The sequence below is a fragment of the Neofelis nebulosa genome, chromosome 5 (genome assembly GCF_028018385.1).
Source record: "Neofelis nebulosa isolate mNeoNeb1 chromosome 5, mNeoNeb1.pri, whole genome shotgun sequence".
Taxonomy (NCBI): domain Eukaryota; kingdom Metazoa; phylum Chordata; class Mammalia; order Carnivora; family Felidae; genus Neofelis; species Neofelis nebulosa.
The window spans coordinates 145,927,343-145,950,286 of NC_080786.1; the positions used below are offsets into that span (position 1 = coordinate 145,927,343).

Sequence of the window (22,944 nt, forward strand, 5' to 3'; positions counted from 1 at the left end):
AACAATAAGGACTTTAAAAGCTTGAATCCTCAGGCACTTGGGTAGCTAAGTCAGTTGAGCATCTGACTCTTGATTTCGGCTCAGGTCATGATCCCACGGTTCATGAGATTGAGCCCTACATCGGGCTCTGCACTGACAGTGAAGAGCCTGCTTGGGATTCTCTTTCTCCTTCTCTGTTTCTGCCTCTCCCCTGCTTGCGCTCTCATGTGCTCGCTCTCTCTCTCTCTCTCTCTCTCTCTCTCTCTTCCCCTCTCAAAATAAATAAATAAACTTTAAAAAATAAATAAATAAAAACTTGAATGTTCATTTCCCAACCTTCTGCAAATGCCTCACCCCATCCCAAAGAGAAGAGGCTTCTCTCAAGATCCCCATACATGCCATCCAAAGAGGCCGATCACTTCCTAGGTAAGAGACTAGGACTCAGAATATCACACCACAGGGTACCAACCCTCCTCTCCTCCTGGCTTTCAGGTCTAGATATGTGGGCCTCAGTTCACACCAGTTCTACCTATAAGAGCGGACACAGGAAAATAATGGGTTTTATGCTCATTTTTTATGTACTTCTAGAGAATGCAGTATTACCCTGAGACAGTAACAAGAGAACACAGGAAAAGTACCGGGTATGTTGTAGATGCTCAGTAAATTAGTATTTAGTATTAGTATTTTAATAATCAAAGAAGTATTTACCAGGCCCTTATTCGACCATGGCTTTGGAGAAAGCACTTTGGCCATAGTTATCCTTGCCCACCAAAATCTCTGGATTTACAGAAGTAAATTTACAGAGATCTCAAACACTGGAGCATACATTTCCAAGGTATTGCATGAGGCTCCATGCTTCAGTACAAGATCTCACAAACCCACTCCTAACCAAACTTTCCAAAAGTGATGAACTCTCCCCCAAAAGTTTTACCAGGGAATACCATGCTGACACTTGTTTTCAAGCAACAGCATCAAAATAAACCAGAGGCGTCATGTTGCAAAACACTCATGAAGACTATCCGCCTCCTTGTCCCCTACTCTCATAAAAACACCAACCAATACAAATAACAGCACAGTTACTCAGCACACTGGGTCACAGCTGACGGGCCAGATCAAAGGCAGCTAGTCAATCTGTTGTTGAGGCCGATTCACCACAAAACATGTAAGCCAAGACTCACTCCTCGAGCAGAGCACTGAATGATGTTGGCATAGCACTGGTAAGCCTTTTCCCAGCTGATGACCCCTTCCCTTCCCCAGTCCAGCCCCTTGCATTATTAGACACCTGAAGAAACACTAACTGATTATGCCATATATTCCCTGGGACATTCTTCAATTGACAAACCCCAAGAAGAGCAAACAGCTGCAGGGTTGGATCACTTCAAGAATGCCATATTCCTTTGTGGAGGAATAATACCCAGCCAACTTCCTCACCCTATGCCTCTCACTTCCTTTCTTGGTTATGAGGTCAGCCATAGCATTAAACAATCCACACTTCCCACCCCACCCCCCCACACCCCCAAAGTACCAAGGAACTTTAAGCTCTGGAAAAACACTCTCAGAAAATGCTATAGCAATAAAACCCTGATATGGTTATCCTCAGCCCCATCTGCCTCCTGGTTTACATTCCCACCAATGGTGCATGAGGGTTCCCTTTTCTCCACAGCCGAACCTTGTTATTTCTTGTCTTTCTGGTAGAGAGCTGGTATCTCGTAGTGGTTTTGCTTTGCATTTCCCTGATGATTAGTGACATCGAGCATCTCTTCTAGAGTAACTGGAGTTCTGGAATAACTACAGTTTACCAATTTCCCTTCGGAGAAGCAACCCCACTAACTTACAGCCCCGTCTCTGCCAAGTTTGAGCTGAGTACTCATTTCATTTCTACGGAAGGGAAAGGAGGCTGGGAGGCAGGGAGGGAGGGAGGAAATAACAGAGCAGTGAGACTCTCATGGAAGTGAGATAAACTGAAGACAAAAATAATAATCCCAGGAAGGTAAGGTAAAAATTGGGGTGGAAGGGGTGCCGAGGTGGCTCTGTCGGTTGAGCGTCTTGAGTTCAGCTCAGGTCATGATCTCAGGGTTTGTGAGTTTGAGCCCCACATTGGACTTGCTGCTGACAGCATGGAGCCTGCTTTGGATCCTCTGTCCACCTCTCTCTCTCTGTCCCTCCCCGGCTTGCTCGCGCTCTCTCTCTCTCTCTCAAAAATAAATAAACATTAAAAAAAAAAAAAAATTGAAGGGTCGCCTGGGTGGCTCCATCGGTTAAATGTCTGATTTCGGCTCAGGTTATGATCTCATGGTTCCTGAGTTCAAGCTCCACGTTGGGCTCTGTGCTGACAGCTCAGAGCCTGGAGCCTGCTTCAGATTCTGTGTCTCCCTCTCTCTCTGCGTCTCCCCAACTCACACTGTCTCTCTCTCTCTCTCTCTCTCTCTCAAAAATAAATAAACATTAAAGAAATAATAAAATAAAGTTAGATTTTTAAAACATTTAATTTAAAAACTCGGAGTGGAGGGGCGCCTGGGTGGCGCAGTCGGTTAAGCGTCTGACTTCAGCCAGGTCACGATCTCGCGGTCCGTGAGTTCGAGCCCCGCGTCAGGCTCTGGGCTGATGGCTCGGAGCCTGGAGCCTGTTTCCGATTCTGTGTCTCCCTCTCTCTCTGCCCCTCCCCCGTTCATGCTCTGTCTCTCTCTGTCCCAAAAATAAATAAAAAACGTTGAAAAAAAAAAAAATTTAAAAACTCGGAGTGGAAAAATATACAGCCAGTATGCCACCAATCAACTAGGATAATAAGACGAAAATACTGAAAACATGGAAAGGGACCTTGGTAGCCCATCTGCCCCAAATATGGAGAGAACAGATGGGAGAAGTGGCTTTGTTTCATTCTGTTGCAATAACCTTTCACACTTCTGGAAGGCAGGCACCCAGGGAAGCTGTGAGGTTGCAAGTACAACCAGAAAGGGCAGGAGGCGAAAACACGCAACGCACTGCACCCCATTAAGTGCCCGCTTTGTTGCAAATCACAAGCCAGGTGCCTTACAGGAGTACTCAGAAATCTCACAACAGCCCCCTGAGCAATTTTCATTATTTCCATCTCACAGGAAGGGAAATGTAAGCTCAGAGGGGTTAGGCAACTTTCTGGAAGTCGGCAGAGCAAGAATTCAGATCCACGGGCACCTGACTGGCTCGGTGGGTAGAGCACGTGGCTCTCGATCTCAGGGTCGTGAGTTTGAGCCCCACACTGGATGTAGGGATTACTTAAATAAATAAACTTAAAAGAAAAAAGACTTCAGATCCAGGTCTTTCTGGCTCTAATGTTCTCGTTCTTACACGGTCACAAACTCAGAAAGATTTTCCGAGAAAAACGTTAAAATGCCAAGACTCATGTATTAAATATGAACCAAAATGAAACTTTCTTGGTCATTACAGCAAATTTCCTCTGCCCTAGTACAAAATAAATCTGTATTGTCAAGTAGGTTGAAGGGTACCTACAATTCACATTAAATTACCAGCAAGTCATATGTAAATTCTAGCTAGAAGTTTCCAAAACAATTTCACAGGGTGTGCCCAAGTGAATGTACAAAACCATCTTAGAACAATTTGATGCACTGGGTAGGATTCTCAAGAACACCAGGTATGGTTTAATAAAACCGAGAAACATTATTTCAGAGACACATAAAAATGAATACAGAATGTCTGCCTCCTTACAGCCAGGAGACTCAGTTACTTAGTTTTAAAGGCTCTTAACATCTTTTTTGACAGTGTTCCACAGCACAGAATTTTTTAAATGCATGTAAACTTAAGAAAGGAGGCAGTGTTTATGTTTCATTTCAAATACAAACAAAACCCAAAGTTGGTTCTTTCAAATGCCAGTAAAATTGATAATACATTAGCAAGACTGACCAAGAAGAAGAAAAGCACAAATAACCAATGCCAGGAATGACAAAGGAAAACATTTCTACAGATGCCATAGAGTCTTTTAAAATATTATAAAAGGATATTATGTACAACTTTCTACCAATAAATGTTAATATTTACGTGAAATAGAAAAAATCATATAAAAGACTATCTAGTTACTAAAACAAGATAATCTTAATGGCCCTATTTCTATTAAACAAATTGAACCTGCCACTTCAAAGACACACACACACACACACACACACACACACACACACACACACAATCAGAGCCAAACCTCTTATTTATGGGAGAGGTAAGAGGACCTTGAGGAAAAAAATAATGATACAGAAATTGTAACATTCTCTCACACCTACCTACACCTACCAATTCATATAGGAGAAGTAATCCAATTTCAAATGTCTACATGAAACAGTCCCATGTGATCTCTAAATACCTTTATGAATAATATACTCCCTTTCTCTGGCTGAGGATTATTGTTCCATTAAACTCCATGTGAACAAGGGTCTATTAGTTAGTTTCACCAGCACTATCACGAGATCCAATTTGGTTGTCTTTCCTGTTGAGTGAGTTGCTACAGACTTCTTAGGGGTGGAGGAAGCAGGCCACACAACTTCACGCCAGCATCAAGTTCCCATCTCCATGCCATGCTCTTTCTTGAGCCCTCAAGGAACACAGGGCTCTAACGGTTGTGACAGCCTGGACCATGCAACCTGTTGGCCTTTCCCGGGACGTGTCTACTTTGCTTTAAAAGTCATTTCATTTCGGGGGCACCTGGGTGGCTCAGTCGGTTAAGTGGCGACTTCCATTCAGGTCATGATCTCGCGGTCCGCGAGTTCAAGCCCCGCGTCGGGCTCTGTGCTGAGAGCTAGGGGCCTGGAGCCTGCTTCTGTTTCTGTGTCTCCCTCTCTCTCTGCCCACTCCCCATTCACACTCTGTCTCTCTCTGCCTTTCAAAAATGAATAAATGTTAAAAAAAAAAATTTTTTTTTTAAGCCATTTCATTTTACTTCTGTATCATTAACTTCAGGGAAGCTGAAGGTGAATAAAACTGTGGCCACAGCAACCCGGCCCCTGACCCCAAAGTTCACATGGAAGGTGCCAAGAGAAAGCCAGGCTGCCCCACTGTCGGATCAGGAAGATGATAAAATCAACTATTGATATCCTCCTAATTGCACCCACCCCAGATCGGGGAGAAACACTTGTAAAATGAAATTTGGTTTTCTATGAGCATAATGACAGCCACACATTTCTTCCCTTCTGTGAAGGTGGCCTAAAAATAAGATGATTCTCTAAGAATTCATAGGAAGGATTAGTTTAAACTACACACACACACACAGCTCCCACTGCCCTGCACCAACCTGTTGATCAGATATGAAACAGGTGAATTGGGTAAGTTAGCCCAAAAGCTTCCATCGGACCCTCATGCGGAAGCAAAACCACAAAGCTCTAAAAGGGGCTCCAAAATAAAATCTAAAGAATGTTTACAAGAAACTTTACCTTTGGCCAACTTTATCATTTGCTGCAACATATATTAAGTGTCGCTTGCAATGATCCCAACCAGGGTGCCAGCCTCCACCCAAACTTCCTCTCCCCACCCCGCCCAAATCTGACTTAGGCAATCAACCTGGAGAGAAAGCAGCTGCCATAGAAAAACTCATACTTTTCAAAAAATTTTTCTGGATACACAAATGACACCTCAATGGCTAGGAAGTCTTGAGCTGAACTAAATCAGACACAAAATTAATGAGAAACCCAAGACTTCTGATGCCTCCCTAAAGAATTCCCATACTGACCCGGGGGGCCTGTCGGGCGCCCCAGCTTCAGAACATTCCTTCAGAAATACTGAATCCCAATGGATTCATTGTCAATGGCACTGACCTGGCATTACAGAACGGGCAGCCAGACAGCGGGGACAGTGGGGACAGAACGCACCTCTGGTGGGTAACCTGATCCCCCGGCCTCCCTTCCTCCTGCCCTTCCCCATAGGATCCCTGGATACCGAAGGCAAAGGGGTAAAAGTGAAGGGCTCACAAAGCCCTCATCCTCTCTTTACCCTGGAGCCAGGACCCACACAGGCAGTGTACCCCCCCCCCTCCCCCCAGGGATCCCGGCGCAGCGTGGAGACGCTGCTCGCCGATTCCGCGGGGCTCGGGGCTCCGGGCTCCGGGCGCACAGGTCCCCTCAACGCCGCCGCCGAGCTCAGGACCCCATCGGCCTCTGCTTGTCCACAGCCGCCTCGGCTGCTTGCCCCTCGCCACCCGACACAAAGAAATTCGCCGGTGGAAAGAATGGGCTTGAAATTAACGCTCACCACTGCTCGGCACGGCACGCATGCTTCCCCGTCTTGCTTCACGTCTCCAAACTTCCAGTAACAGAAATGAGGAAGCAGCAGCCTTCCCCGGCTTCTGGCAGAGGGAGTGGGCGTAACTTGTGAAGTTTCGTGCTGTGATGAATCTGGTCATTTGGGTGTGTTGGAGAGGGTTTGTCGCTCCTCCCCACCCACCGTCCCCTCCCTCCTCTCCACCTCCCTCCTCTCCACCTCCTTCCCCAATTTAATTCTCCCCTCCATGTTCCCCAGACCAAGAGCCCAGACGGGCTGTCACTCAGGGTCGCGGCTCTGGGCTCCTCACAACCTTAGGGGAAGAGATTTATTTGTAACAGATCTTAACCACTTCACAGATGAACCTGGGCACCCTGCAGACAGCATAAGTTCCTGTCACATTTATTTCGCACATGGCAAGAAGGCAGTGCCTCTTTCTGGATTTGAAAGGCTAGAAATCTTAAATAATTGCACCGTGCTCCCCACCCCAGCACAGGCAGGAATGTGGATAGGTTAGTCAGTGGAGGCCTAATTCCTAAACATCTATTGAAAAAGAGTGGGGGACAGAAAGGCAAAATAAAACACTTACAACTGCCCCTGTTTCCCTGAAAACTTACTACAAAATATTTCAGGCATACGAAAATATATCTGAAAATAAAATAATGAGCCCCCAAGTACCTATCATGTAGCACAAAAAATTAAAATTACCAACATAGTTAGAGCCATCTGTAAACTCCTCCCTGAAAGACATCCCACTTTCCCTCCCCCTAGAAAAATGACTGCCATAAATTTGGTTTCCCCCCAGCAATATTTATACCACAGTTCCTGAGCACTCTAAACGATACGCGCTAACTTAAAAGTCCACCCAAAAGCAGTCCAATGATCATCCCTTTGCTAGGCCTGACCTCGGTTCTGAAACAGAAGTTTCATGGAATAAAACTAAAAATGACCGCACACATTAAATGAAGCCTCAGGTGGCTGGTTAAAGACAATGAAAGGAATCACATACAAGAAAATAGGAGATCTAGAATGACAAGTGGAGGCCATATCTGTAACAGGTGAAGCATTCATGGATGAAATTGATAGATTAATAGAGCATTATCATTTTACAAGGTTAATAGCTGTGTCAAAGCCAAGAATACTGACCCAGGCTGCAAGGGGCATCCCTCAAAGACCCAGGCTACAGAAATAAAAAAACATTCATTAAAGAAGTCCTAATTACTCAAACGCCGGCCAGGGCTATAGGTTGGGAATGACATTCAGAGAAGGGAACTTTCGAGGTAATAATGATAAAAATCAAAAGAATGTAAACCAGGACACGTCGAAATTGACTCATATATATATGAACACGAAGAAGGAGATACCTAGTTCACCCTTATATTCCCCTATATAGATGGCATAAGAAACTGGCATAAGTAGGGAAGTTAATAACTATTTGTTCCATGAATGAAGTAAACAAACAAAAGAACGCCCATGAAGAATCATGAAAGAACAAAATGAACAGAGGGGGTGCTTGGAATCAGCACTGGTCCTTTGCTGGGAAAATCAGTGGACTTTGCCCCCGTGGGAACACTCAACAACAGTGGGGGCAATTTTTGGTTGCGACACCTTGGGGGAGCTACTGGCATCTAGCAGACAGAAGACAAGGATGCTGTACAGGAAAGCCTCCCACAACAAAGAATTATCCAGCCCCAAATGCCAATACTGTTGGCTACTGAGAAGCCCTGGGAGACAGATTTCACCATCAACAGTCACTGAATTTATTCATTCCATATATGATCATCAACATTATGATGAGACTCTCCAGGGACTTATAAGAATATAGAATAGCATTTCTTCTCCTTTTCCACTGGGCAGCATTTGAGGGCTGGACCATCTGCGTGGGACCAGAAGACGGTGGGCATGGGAGTCAGAAGCAGTAAAGCATTCAGGGATACGGAACACAGCTGGAGGCCCAGGCACTCACTAAGTTAAGGACCTGTGTCAAATGTGGATGGAAATAATCATGGGGGTGGGGAGAAAGATGACGTCAGGCTTGGGTATCAGCTTTAGAATCACAGAGAGCACATCTGGGGGGAGGAGGCATGATACCTTGCTGAAAGAGATATGAAAGATACACAGACAAAGCAGGCTTATCACAGTCACCAGCCATTTCTCCACTGACAATCTTTAGCTGGAGACGCTCCATTGAGAACAGGAAGGATGTTTAATCTCATTACAGCTTATCGAAAAGAAAGTTACAAATCCGCTTACAGGAAAAAGAATACAAGCACCACCACTGTCTACCAGTTAGGGTGAAGGACCTACAAAGTGAAGATATCTTTTCTACAGGTTTTCTGGTCTCATCATTACCTAAGAAGTGTTTCCTTTAACTCTAGAATGCTATATACGCTTTTTTTTCCTTCTTTCTTGTATTATTTTTTAAGTTTACTTATTTATTTTGAGAGAGAAAGCACAAGTGGGGGAAAAGGGGGAGAGAGACAGAGACAGAGAGAGAATCCCAAGCAGGCTCCACACTCAGCACAAAGCCCAACGGGGCCAAACTCACAAACCATGAGATCGTGACCTGAGCCGAAACCAAGAGTCAGACGCTTAACCGATTGAGCCACCCAGGCGCCCCTCTTTCTGATATTACTTAATTTCTGCTTGAAGAGGGAGAAGAGCCTTGCCCTTGTTGCTCAGTGTTTCTCAAAAGGGGACACAGAACAGTGGATTGGCTCCTCTGGAATCCCCTTGAAGCCTAACACATGGTATATATGTGATAAGTGCATGTTGCATAGAACTAAATCAGTGTTCACCTCATTGCCCATCTCTCAGGCCTAAAAGTAAAGACTCTCCTATAGTCACTTCTGGAGGAATCTTCAGGGCACCCTGGGTTCAAGAGTCTGAACTACCTGTGAGCACATATAAAACCTGCTGGTTTCAGGGCGCCTAGGTGGCTCGGTGGGTTGAGTGTCCGACTTCAGCTCAGGTCATGATCTTGGGGTTTGTGAGTTCGAGCCCCACATAGGGCTTGCTGCTGTCAGCACGGAACCTGCTTTGGATCCTCTGTCCCCCTCTCTCTCTCTGCCCCTCCCCGGCTTGTAGTCTCTCTCTCTCTCAAAAATGAACATTAAAAAAAAAAAAAAAAAATTGGAGGGGCACCTGGGGTTAATTGTCCAACTTCGGCTCAGGTTATGATATCATGGTTCATGAGTTCGAGCCCCACATTGGGCTCTCTGCTGACGGCTCAGAGCCTGGAGTCTGCTTCAGATTCTGTGTCTCCCTCTCTCTCTCTGCCCCTCTCCCGCTCATGATCTCTCAAAAATAAATAAACATTAAAAAAATAAATAAATAATTAAAAAATCCTGCTGATTTCATTCAGGGGCTGAGAGGTTGCACAAGACCCGACACAGGTGAAAGCCCACCATCAGAACCGAAGAGGTCCTCGGGCAGCGGCCGCCAGCCCCCGGCAGGGCTGCTCTTCACATTAAAGGAAGGAAGGTTGCCAAGTAGTGGCCCTCTCCACACACCCCTGTATAAATGGGCAGTAAAGACACCCTATCCCTCATTATATTATCAGCTTCTTAACCTGTGGTTCTAAAAGCCACTGGTCTTGCTGCTTCTTTCTTTTTTCAACGTTTATTTATTTTTGAGAGACACAGAGAGACTCAGAGAGACGGAGTGCAAGTCAGGGAGGGGCTAAGGGAGAGGGAGACCCAGAATCCGAAGAAGGCTCCAGGCTCCGAGCTGTCAGCACACAGCCCGACACGGGACTGGAACGTACAAACCCCAAGATCGTGGCCTGAGCAGATGTCGAACACTCAACCGACCGAGCTGCCCAGGCGCCCCTGGTCTTGTTTCTGAAAACCAAGGAAAGGAGAAGGAAATGAAAATGTGAGCACGGTTACGAGTCCCACCAAAAGCAATGAACCTAATCATGAATGTACGGTGCTTCTGTTCCAAAGAAATGCAACCAGTAGAGGGAGCACAGTCAACTTTTGTTTTTAACAATTTCCCAAGATCAGGATAAACCTGGGGACAGTGTTAAGTGATAGAAGGCACAAAAATAATCAACCATTACCACAAATAAGAAGATTTATGTAAAACTTTTTTGAAAAACTGTAAGTCATGACACCCTTATGAGGCATTTGTACTGTTCATGGATATTTACACAAGAGCCAGCTATACAGATATAAGAAGGTCATATAACAAATAAATAAATACACGTTGGACAACAACATTTGGTAGGTGGGGGAGGAAACTCACAAAGGGCCAAACATCTCTCTTTCCCTTTGTCAGCTGAATTTACGCCCAGAAGCAAAAAATGATGGGGAGTTTATTTAAGTTATTTTCCCCATAGATTTTAATTCAGTCTTTATCGTGCTGTTTTCTAAATTTGACCTCCCATAGCCGACTTTTAAAATTCCTTTCAAACTGTGTCCTCAATGACACAAATGCCTTCCTATTTTTTTTTAAATAAAAAAAATGTTTTTTTAATGTTTACTTGCTTTTTGAGAGAGACAGAGCGTGAGCGGGCGAGGGGCAGAGAGAGAGAGAGAGAGACGCAGAATCGGAAGCAGGTTCCGGGCTCTGAGCTGTCAGCACAGAGCCTGATGCGGGGCTCAGACTCATGAACCCTGAGAACAGTTAACCGACTGAGCCACCCAGGCGCCCCCACAAATGCCCTCCTTAAGCAAGACTCTTCTGGATTTCTGTTCAAGGATCTTCAGAACCAACGTGATCAAACACCAGGGCAACTTAACCGAAAAAGCGTTGCGATCAGGAGAGCCGACAAGGTCCAAGAATTCGATGCCAGCTCCGGCAATGGTTCTTACCTGCACCTACCCCAGCACCTACCCCGGCAAGCGCAGACAGCTGTGGTGGGCTCCCAGGAACACGTCCACAACTGTCCACATCAACCTGCTGTCGCCCAGCAACAGCAAGCCCGCAGCCCAGCTGGAGAAAAAGAGCATTCTCCTCCTCAAGTTAGGGGAAGTCCACCAGGGGTGCCGACGAACACAGATGATCTGAACCCAAGCAGATGACCCCCCGCGATGACTGCAGACCCAAATCCAGATCCCCTGGATTATCCAGCATCGCTCTGGAAATTGAGAAGCTTCTCCATGAATACATTTTGTGGCTAGCTACCAACGGATTGCCAAGATCAATTTTTTTCTATTTGAAACCGATTAAAAGTGTAAATATGGATCCATCCAACCCACTCTTGTGCTGGATGGTGTGAGGATCACCAGGAACATGGACATGTTTGAAAACCCTTGACTCAGCGCCGGATGAGGCCTTCCTTCTCTCTGAGAGACAAACGGAGGCCCTTCCTTTCAGACAATGTCTTCAAGTGCAGACCCTCATTACATTTGATTGGATACAGGGGCACCCAGGTGCCTCAGTCGATCAAGCATCTGACTCTTGATTTCAGCTCAGGCCATGATCTCACAGTTTGTGAGTTCAAACCCCACATCAGGCTGTGCGCTGAAAGTGCAGAGTCTTCTTGGGATTCTCTCTCTCTCTCTCTCTCTCTCTCTCTCTCTCTCTCTCTCTCTCTCTCTGCCCCTCCCCTGCTCATGCTCTCTCTCTCTCCCTCTCTCTCTCTGTCTCAAATTAAATAGATCTTAAAAATTTTTGATTTGAGGGACACCTGGGTGGCTCAGTCGGTTAAGCAGCCGACTTCGGCTCAGATCATGATCTCACGGTCTGTGGGTTCGAGCCCCGCGTCGGGCTCTGCACTGACAGCTCAGAGCCTGGAGCCTGTTTCGAATTCTGTGTCTCCCTCTGTCTCTGACCCTCCCCCGTTCATGCTCTGTCTCTCTCTGTCTCAAAAATAAATAAACGTTAAAAAAAATTTAAAAAAAAATTTTTTTTTTATTTGATACAAAAATGTTTTACAACTTAAATCTTACACCAACCTTAGTGACTTTGAATACGGTTTTCTCCATCTGAAAACCAAATGCCTAACAAATAAGCAGAGTAATCCTGAAAAATATAAAATCAGAAACACACCAAGAAAATCTCACCAGCCTTTAAATGCCACCTGGATCCAGAACACACTTCACGGACTGAATGGGTAGCAAGTTCCTTACAATCCAGAGGCTTTGATTTTCTCCAACTATTAAATGGCAATATCCCAATTAATATTCTCTGGCCTCCTAGTTTTATCTTCCAGTTGTGTGTTTCCGGGATTGTAAAACCCCCATTGCTTTCATGGCCCTAAATGACAACGCCTTGCCCAACAACATTTGTCCCGCCCGCCAAAGTCAAGAGTCTCAGGACTCACCGGTGGCTCACGCACTTATGACTGAAGCCAGGCTTGTAACTGGAGGGGAGAGGGGAAAAGGGAGGAAGTGCAATCCAAGGATAAAGGTAACAAAGAAGGCAAAGGAAAAGTCCATGAACCTCTAGCACTGAATAGCAATAAACCATATGGGGCCAGATGCTGTCCTGCCCACACACACAGAGAGGCTGTTGGTGCCAAAGGCCCCGTGAGCCTTGCACAAGAGGTACGTGTGGTTCGTGGGGGCGAGAGCATCTGGGTTTTCCCTGGCGTGGGCTCTTTTAGACACCTCTCTGCTCGGCAGCAATAAACAATAATAATTATTATTGGCACTAACAGTGAGATCGTGCTGAATAAACTCGTGTAAGAAGATAAGAAGTCAAGTTCTAATTTCAGTCCTGCCTTCTCTCCAAAGAATGTGCAGCCGAGATCGCCTTACAATCCTCAATGTAGCCCCGAGGGAGTGTTCCCAGGGGGCGTTCAGGGAGCAGTCCCACTGAGGAGGCCTCCTTTGGTCAAGGGAGAAGCCAGGGTGTGTAATGAGAGGGCCTTGTTCAAGTCCAGGCCTCCTCCAACAAGCAGAGCCAAGCCATGTGGCTTCCCTTTCGGTAAAATGGGAAGTTGAAATCGACGCCCAAGGACAACCCATCGGGTTGCGTGGAAAAACAGGCTTTGCGTGGGGCACATGCCCAGAGCTTTCCTTAAGAGGCACTAAACGTACAAATACAATTTGCAGTCAGGAAGTAAGCAACCATGTTAGTGTTTTAAATGTTTTTGAGGTTTTCGTATTGCTATTTGGGTCACGGATTGAAGTATAGTTCAGATACTGGTTATGCACCTGGTGAGAGAGTGGGGGCCCTTCCAACACCCCGGGGCCTCAGAGAGACCCCGTGAGCCCTTGCTCGAGTCCCTGCTGTGGGGAAGCAGCAAGCCCCCTCATGAGGATTGCCACAGCGAGACACAGAGGCCCTTGGAGCTCACCAAAGATAACCAACATTAAGAGGACTTGTTTTGGGGGCTCTTGGGTGGCTCAGTCGGTTGAGCGTCTGACTTCGGCTCAGGTCATGATCTCACGGTTTGTGGGTTCGAGCCCCACGTCGGGCTCTATGCTGACAGCATGAGACCTGGAGCCTGCTTCGGATTCTTTATCTCCCTCTCTGCCCCTCCTCCCACTCATGCCTGTCACTATCCCTCAAAAATAAGATAAAACATTAAAAACAAAAAAGTACTCGTTTTTATGGTTGATGATTTTGATTTTTATTTTATATTAAAACATTAATTATCCTTTCATAGTTCATGGGCCAAAACCTTTTGGAGGAAGGGTAGGTGGGAACAAGGTGAGATAGATAGTACGGACACACATAGCACATGGGTGCGATGGTGACGTGAAAAGGACCATGCCCATGGATGTGTTTCTAGCACCTGACATCTTACACAGTCCTCTGCTCAGGACGGGCCCATAATCAGTGAAAATTAGGTGACTTTTTTTTTAACTTTTTAAATTTTCTATTTAATTTTTAATGTGTATTTATTTTTGAGAGAGAGAGATCGACAGAGCTCGAGCAGGTGAGGGGCAGAGAGAGAGGAGACATGGAATCCAAAGCAGGCTCCAGGCTCTGAGCTGTCAGCACAGAGCTCGACGCAGGGCTTGAATTCACAAGCTGTGAGATCATGACCTGAGCTGAAGTCAGACGCTCAACCGACTGAGCCACAAGGCGCCCCTAAAATTAGGTGACTTCTAATGTCAGAGAAAACATGCAAATGAGAATCTACTTGTCTTGCTTTCCTTTCTAAGAACATAGACATTTGATTTTATGGACCTTATGAGTACTTGGTGGCATTTTCCCTAACGTAAACAAAACTCCAACATGCAAAGATTATTTTCAATCAGAAAATACAACAAGCGTATATCTTAGAATATCAAGTGAACAGGGTGGGCAACACAGAGGCGCAGACCCAAATACATAAGAGTGAGGAAGGGCTTCTGATTATTCACCCATTTGAGGTCAGAAGGGTTAAGTGAGTCACTCAGGCTCACATAATAAAATAATGGCAGATCCAGTCTAGAACCCAGATCTACTGAAACAAATCTGCTGTATGTCCTGCCCACTCCATTATTCCCTCCTTAAAAAAAAAAAAAAAAAAAAAATCCATCAAATAAACATTAAATGCAGTCTGTGCATATATAATTTGGCCCCAACACAGTACAAAAGGCACATATAAATAAAGAATGATAGAAATTGAGCCCATCGAAAAGTAATAAGCAAACCATAATAACTGGATGCCTGAGACACTGCTTGGCTCAGCCCCAGATGGCCAACAAGAGGCTCAGAGACCTGGGACGGAAGGACGCAGTCAAGCCGGGACGGCTGAAGGCAGCCTGATTCAGCAGCAGCCAGCATCCTCCCAAACAAATTACAGTGCTAGGCTTGGCGAGACTGCAGGTAAGGCTGGCGGAGACGCAGGACGGATTCGTACGTACATGCCCAAGGGGTCATGTGGGCATCCTGGCCAAAGACAAGGCCTCCTCCGATTTCCGCCCAAGAAATTAAAACCTGTCTCTACAGATACTACAACAGATACTGCAAAACAGCATCCTTTCGCCTGCACCAGAACGTGCACCTGTAGCCCTCTGCACGGTTGGCAAAACGTGTCAACAGCCCAGGTGTCCATCCGCAGATGAACAGATGAACAAAAGGGGGCCCATCCATACGACAGATGAATACACGGCCATCAAAAGGAATGAAGTTCAGAACAGGATCCAAAAGGATGAATCTTGAAAAGATTCAAAGCAAAACAACGCTTTGCATAATTCCGCTGATATGAAATAACTACAAATCAGCCAATTCAAATTCTCCGAAAGGAAGACTCCAGGTTACCAAATGCCGGGGGTGGGGGGGAGGGGGGAGGGGGACAAGAGGCATGGGAATCACAGCATAATGGTTGGAGCGTTACTGTTTCAGCCACGAAAGAGTCTGGGACATAGATAGTGGTGATCATGGTAGAATACTTTGAATGTAATCAATGCCATGGAACAGTACATGTAACAATGGTCAAAATGGCAAATTTTATGTTACGTAGATTTTACCGTAACTTTTTTTTAAAGACCCCCCCCCAAAAAAAAAGAAAGAAAAGAAACCCCACATCATTTTCAATCTATTGGCTCAGGACCACATAGCTTTTCAAGACATTGCTGCTCAAAAACCAAAAGGAATCAAAACATTAATCTAAGCACATTAACCAGCTTTAAAATGTACCTGTTCTCCCTGTCACTTTACCAGGATCTTAATCTCATAACTAAAAGAGCAGATTTTCTCTGATTGTAAGAGATTAAATAGGATTGTCTAACCGACGAAATTCAGGCTGTTACAATTATAACGACGAAATTCAGGCTTTTGCAATTATAAAGGTAAAACAAGGAATACCTCTTCGCATGCAAAGCTTTCACAGCGCGCAGGACAGGCATCACAGTCACACCTGTAGGCAACACCCCTGACCCTACATCGGCTTCCCCCAACCTGTTCCCATCCTAATTTCAAAGCAGATCAAGAAACCTACAAGGGGTGGACCGAAGTCCGGCACCATCAGAGTGAGAGAAATAAATCAAACTCAAGTGACCAATTGAATACATGAAATGGCACACATCTGGGCAACCACATTTTGCACATTTGACGGACCCGAAATGGCCAGGAATTCCTTTTCTAGTCATAAGCCCATCACCTAACCCTTGGAAAGCCTCAGCCTCTCATCTCTCAAGTGGGTTATAATAGTATTTCGCTCGTGACGCTACTCAAGAGTGAATCACGTGTCCTGAGCACCTCGTGAAAACCAAGGGCTGGCTGGGGGAGGGGAGGCTGCTCATCCATTTTTGTACCCAGTCCTCATGCCAACAAAGCATAGACACTAGACCCATTTCACAGATAGAGAGACTGAGGCACAGAAAGGTTAAGTGAACTGCACAAAGCCGCCTGGCACTCAGGAGTCAGGTCTGAAATTCCAACCTGGTCTCTCTGAGGCGGGGACGGTAGCTGTCCCTCATTTGACTGCTACATCTGGCCTATTTCTTGTCACCTTGCGTGTGTTTTTATTATCGCCATCATCTTTAGCAGTCACACATGCTGGGCTTGCAACGTCAGAGAGCCGAATCTGACTCTTGAAGCCTGAGCTTGCTCACGGGGTACCTCACGCCCCTCTCAAGACCAAACGTTAGCAGGCAAGCAACATACTTCGGGGCTTGCCACGAAGCTCCTGGAAGGTAACCGTCACTCCGTGACGAACAAGGTATCTAAGAGAAGCAAGTGAAACTGGGCAACAAAGAATATGCACAAGGTATGTGTAGGAATCTCATAAATGGATTCACTGGACCCTCTTGCAGAACCAGGTTCCCCTGCAAAAGGTAAGTTCAAGGTCTGGAGTGAGATAATTGACCATTAGGTGGTTATTTTATACTCCACCGTTCACAGTGGTGGTTCACGATTAAAAAAAACAAAAAAACAAAAAACAAAAAAAACCATAAGGAACAGAATTTTTGCTCCCGCTCTCCCAGACTTCCCAGTAAAAACATGGCAGGTGACTCATAGGATGACACAGTGTCTCCGATGCAGGCACCGAGAGTGACACACGCCAGCCATTTGGTGTGGGGTAGGCTCACACAAGCAGGTGGACAGACTTCACCAGATCACCTGAAACACCAAGGCTCAGCCTTCCCCTCCCAGCCATCTGGTTTCTGAGAAACAGGATTTCCTCCACATTGGGTGGCAATGACAGAATCCTTGCTGAGGGCTGGCCTGAGGGCCGGCCATGATCAAGACAAGCCATCTCCAACTTTCACTTTTCTAGCTCCAACGAAGTCACACACCTTTCTTAGACTTGGGCATATGATTCAGACTTCTGGCTCCTGCCAGAGCCCTGAACCCTGAGTGCCTTTGTTCTTTTTTCTGGCCACAGATGGAACTCAGCCCCTTAAAGAACAACTGTAAACTTTTGCCCACAGAACTTCCTATTGGGCAAAAATTAGTCAGGTTGGCTGGGTCTGAGGTCAGCAACCTCCTGAAGGAACACTCACCAGACAGCCTACCCTATCCCCAAGAAAGTCAAATATAACTGTTAATGAACTGCCCGTTCCCACAGTCTCATAGATACATACTGACACATACATAGATCCTATTGGATCATTCTATTTCTTAATATTAACCAAAAACAAGATTCCTGGTCTTTAGCATTAGCATCGGCTTTGTTTTCATAAGGACTTGGTACCAACTTGTGCTATTTGCTTCCATGGGGACTCACCTTTACTCTGAGCATACACGTGACCTTGGACTTGAGGTCTTTGTTCACTGTCACCTTCTCAGTGAGATATTCCTAGCCACTCCCCAACCCTTCCCCCACCCCCCCCACCACCACCACTCTCCCCTGGATCATTTACCTTCTCACTTCCCTAATTCATTGTTTGTTCCTGTAAACATACGTGGGCAAGGATGTTGATCCATTCTTCTCCCAACTCTATCTTGAGTGCCTACAAGAAAGTTTAGCACATGGCAGACCCTCAACAAATATTTGTTGACTTCGACTGAATACACTCTCGTCACGATAACGAAGACCAGAAGCATGATCAGAACCACCCAGGCCTGAGATCGCTCCTTGAATTCCAGAAATAAAGTCCTGTACCACTTCCTTCTGAACCCCAAACAACAGGAAGAGAAACAGGGAACAAGGAGGGAAGTGTACATTTATTCCAACAATATGCAAGTGCTTGGACTTTCAAACGTAAGCTAAGGATTTTCAAGATGCAGCACGCTAAATCTCTGAAACGCCATTTTGTTAACCCAAAGACCAGTAATCTCTCCATACAGTCAACATCATGCATCCCACCCTCAGCTCACCACCTCCCATTTTTCCAGACCAACCCCCTCAGACCACCACCTTGGAGTGGCCCTCAAAGCCATGCTGCTTCACAGTCCTCCCGGGTCTGTCGCTGAGTTCCCTTCCTTAACTCCCTGGCCCCTCTACCACTTGGTCACATCCATTTGACAAAGATACCAACCTGGTTAGATCCAACCAACTAATTCCCCGGTGGGTACCTGCACTCAGAGAGCTAAACAGTCCACTGGTCCTCCTTTAAACCCATGACCACTAACGGTAAGTCCGCCCTAAATGAAAGTGGCAACCTCATACCAAAGTTCCCAGTCCATCCACCCCTTCGTGAAGTTCACATCTACCCTTCTTGTCCCAAGTGCCCAATAATCTCTCCTCACTTTTCTCAGCGGATGATCTCTTGTCCTCCTCCTGTGAGAAAACCGAAGCAACTGGATAGGACTATCACAACTTCCAAGCCTGTGTATATACGCCAACAAGCGTCTGTCTGTACCCAAATGCTCTACAGGAAACAATCCACATCCCATCTAAAACCAATCCCTCCTCCTGTGACTAGACCCTACACAACCCCTTCCTGCACTCAAGGACAATGTTCCAGCAATTTCCCGCTCTCTCCTCTACATTATCAAATTTCTTTGCTCTCCTGGAGCGTCCCAGCAGTAGGAAGAGATGCCTTTTTCCTCTAAATCCAAATCCCCTGTCAACACGCCCACCAGTGCCACTATACTCTGAGCAACCATCTTCTCTCTGCTAGGCTAGAGCAAAACTCCTTAACAAGTCTCCCTGTTTATACAGTCCAGTCTCACCCAGGAGCCAGAGGGGTCTCTCTGATGTGCAAATCAGAGCACACTAACCTCTGCTCAATCAAGGGGTAAAAGCCAAATTCCCTGGAAGGGTCTACGAAGCCTGTCATCTCCCACCTCCTGCTCCTTCTCCCCTTGCTCATGTCATGTCAGCCACACGTGGCCTCTCTGATGTTCCCTGCACTTTCCAGACACGCTCCCTCTTTCTGGAAAACTCCAGATACTCATTTAGTTAATACCTTTAAGTCCTCATTCAGATGGTATTTTCTCATGACTGTAGCCTAACTGGATCGAACCTCCCCCCCCAAAATGGCCCCTCTTCCCAAAGCAGCTCTACTTTTCCTTTTTTCCATGATAATTTTGCTATCTTTTTTCTAAGTTTACTTATTAATTTTGAGAGAGGGCGCAGGCATGTAAGTGTGCACACGCAAGCAGGGTAGGGGCAGAGAGAAGGAGAGAGAGAACCCCAAAGCAGGCTCCCTGCTCTCAGTGTGGAGCACGAGGCAGGGCTCAATCCCAGGAACCGTAGGACCATGACCTGAGCCCAAGTCAAGAGTTGGATTGAGCCACACAGGTGCCCCTACTTTTCCTTTTTACGAGAGCACCTACCACCTTCTAGCACGTTATAGCATTAAATTAATTAATTAAAATAAAGAAATATTAATAACCAAATACGATTAACAAACAATTGCTTATTATTTAATGGTAATGCACAAAGACACAGATCTTTGTCTCTTTTGTTCACTGAAGTATCCCAACAACTTAGGACAGTGCCCAGCACAATGCAGGACCTAAAAGACCAAATGCTGAGTGAATAAAACACTATTTCCTTTTCCTACCAGTTGGCAGAATGAAGTAGGGAAGGACAAAAATATGAAAAAGAAAGAAAGAGAAAGTAAAAGAGATACTACAGTGAGAAAGTCTAATATTCAGGAAAACAAAGAGAACTGGGCAGAAAAGATACAGGCTGGGAATTTCCCCAGATGCACAATAGACACCGATCCACAGATTCCAGGAGGCCTACAAACCCCAAAGAGAAGAAAGAAGAAGAAACTTACACCTAGACATGTCATAGTGGAACTGGAAAAACCGAAGAGAAAATCTGTACAAAGAGCAGGAGGAAGCCTGCGGGCCTACACGGAGACAACCTTGGGCTGCCAGCTGACTCCTCACCACAAACAAGAGCCAGAAGATGAGCTGTTATCTCCTAAGTGTTCAAGGAAAATAACTGCCAACCTAGAATACCATGCAGAGTAGAAATAAAGACCATCTGGAACAGAGATAAAATAATAATATCTTGGGAGGTTTCAAGTAATATGAAAGAACACAAGCTATGCCACAACAATATCCTAATACCAGGTAGGAGTAAAAGGAGTTAAAATACTCTAATGCCCCAGGATTGTCTGGAAGGGATAAAAGTACCAATTTACATAAGACTTTGTAATCTAAGTTAATGATGGTAATCTTGGATCAGAAAGAGATTTTAGGGGTACCTGGTTGACTCACTTGGTGGAACTTGCAACTCTTGACCTCAGGGTTGTGGGATCAAGCCCTGTGTTGGGTGCAGAGATGACTTAAAAATAAAATCTTTAGGTGGCTCAGTTGGGTAAGCATCCAACTCTTGATTTTGATTCAGGTCATGATCTCACAGTTGTGAGATTGAGCCCCGTGTCTGGTTCCGTGCTGAGCGTAGAGCCTGCTTAAGATTCAATCTCTCTCTCTCCCCCCTTCTCTCTCTATCCCCGACACCTCTGCCCCTCTCCCGTGCACACACACACTCTCTCTCTCAAAAAATTACAATAAAGAAATAAAATAAAATCCTTAAAAAAGAGACTTTATTTAAGATCAACATAAAAGTAAATAATAATTCTGATTACATTCAGACTGAAAATGCATTTATTTAAAAAATAATTATTTATCTTAAAAATAAGTAAGAGAATGAAAGACAGGCCATGCTGGGAAACCATATTTGCAACTCATACAACCCACAAAGGCATACTATCCAGAATACATTAAACACACATGCACACACGCACGCACGCACACACACACGCACACAGAAATCAATAAGAAAAGATCAACTACCAAATGGAAAATTACAAGTGATTTGAACTGGCGGTCCACAAAAAAGGATATTCCAAATGACCAATAAACCTATGAAGAGGGAGGGGCTTAATGCTACTGATCATCAGGAAAATGTAAATTAAAATCAAGAAATCCACTTATTACCAGAATAGCTAGAATTCAAATGAGTGATAATGAGGTGTCCGTGAGGACATGATGCAACAGGAACTCCCTTACCCTCCTAGGGAGAATGTAACTACCTAACCTGTAAAAGATGAAGAATCAGCAATTCCGCTCCGAGAGATACCCCAAGAAATGCATGCCCACGTGCTCTAGGGAAGATGTCCCAGAAAGTTCTTTCTTTGCAGCATTATTCACAATAGCCAAGCATTAGAACTCACCCAAGTGCTCAACAGTCTTAGAATGGCTACATTAGTTACAGTCTATTCACACAATACAACCATGTAATAACGGATATGGAGCTACACACAAAAGAAATGTATCTCATTTTTTAAAAAGGTGAGGAAATGAAACCAGACCTAGAATGGTAAGTAAAAAATGATTCCATTCATATAAGGTTCAAGAACAAGCAAAACTAAACTGCAGTGCTTAGAGATACATGTTTGAGTCACACAACTGTGAAAAAAGCAAAAACACAATTCCATAAAAGTCGAGCCCAATTACTACCCTTAGAAGGTGGGAGGAAGCACCTGGGTGGCTCAGCCCGTTAAGCATCCAACTTCGACTCAGGTCATGATCTTGTGGTTCGTGGGTTCAAGCCCCACATTGGGCTCTGTGCTGACAGCTCAGAGCCTGGAGCCTGCTTTGGATTCTGTGTCTTCCTCTCTCTGTCCCTCCCCTGCTCTCACTCTCTCTCAAAAATATATAAACATTAAAAAAAAAATTTTTTTACATTAAAAAAAATTTTTAAGAGTAGGTAAAATCATATTAAAACTATCTTAGAGAAAAAATATTTCCCACCAAATATTAACCCCCCTCCCATACAAGAAAGCCTCTTAATTTTAGGCTCTAGGTATAAAATCCTGTATAAATAACTTCTTCATTAAATCTCTGTAAAGTTCAGTAAGGCAGATAATGACACAAAAGATAACGTATTTGTTCTAAAGAAGATACTTAGTTCATGAAGGCATTCTCCTCCAACGATTCAACCAACAGTAGATCATATGGTTATACATGCAGGTGACTCTTCTTTAAGCAATATTGTCAGAGACATAATTGATTAGAGGGATAGATAGGTAAGTAGGTAGGTAGGTAGACAGACAAAGTATGTATGTATTTCTGTATGTATATACCCACACACACATATATACACATGAATATGTGGCCAACCTAAGAATATACCCCTTGCTGTGACTTTATTTAAAAATAAAAGAAGCATTTAAGAGGGGACTCAGTACACCCACTCTCTTCCCCACCTCTGGTGTCACTGGACTGGACAAGCTTCGGGATCTGATGCTTACAACCCAGAAAGGAAGTGGGAAAGGTGTGGTGGTTGTCCCTACATTGAGCCCAAAGATTCAAGCCATTCACCCAATACTGCCTTTCTCTTCAGAACGAATCATGGATCCATTACCTCTGAATATGCTATATTTTTATGTTTAAAGGAATGCCCATCTATCGCTTATTTTTTTTTCAAGTTTATTTATTTATTTTGACACAAGTGGGGGGAAGGGGCAGAGGGAAAGGGAGAGAGAAATCCCA

At 45.0% G+C, this 22,944-nt stretch overlaps 1 protein-coding gene across 7 annotated transcripts in view; it reads right to left on the minus strand.

Annotated features, from left to right (window-relative positions):
- The window catches only part of TIAM1 (TIAM Rac1 associated GEF 1), a 396,414-nt gene that overhangs the window by 201,194 nt on the left and 172,276 nt on the right, over nt 1-22,944 (minus strand). The window contains exon 1 of one of the 7 annotated variants that reach the window (XM_058731850.1): nt 6,205-6,339. The exons of 5 other annotated variants lie outside the window; for them this stretch is intronic. The gene's annotated coding sequence lies outside the window, so the exon portion shown is untranslated. Of the gene's footprint in view, nt 1-333; nt 353-6,204; nt 6,340-22,944 lie in introns of those variants that run through there. One more of the 7 variants, XM_058731856.1, reaches the window with a different exon arrangement.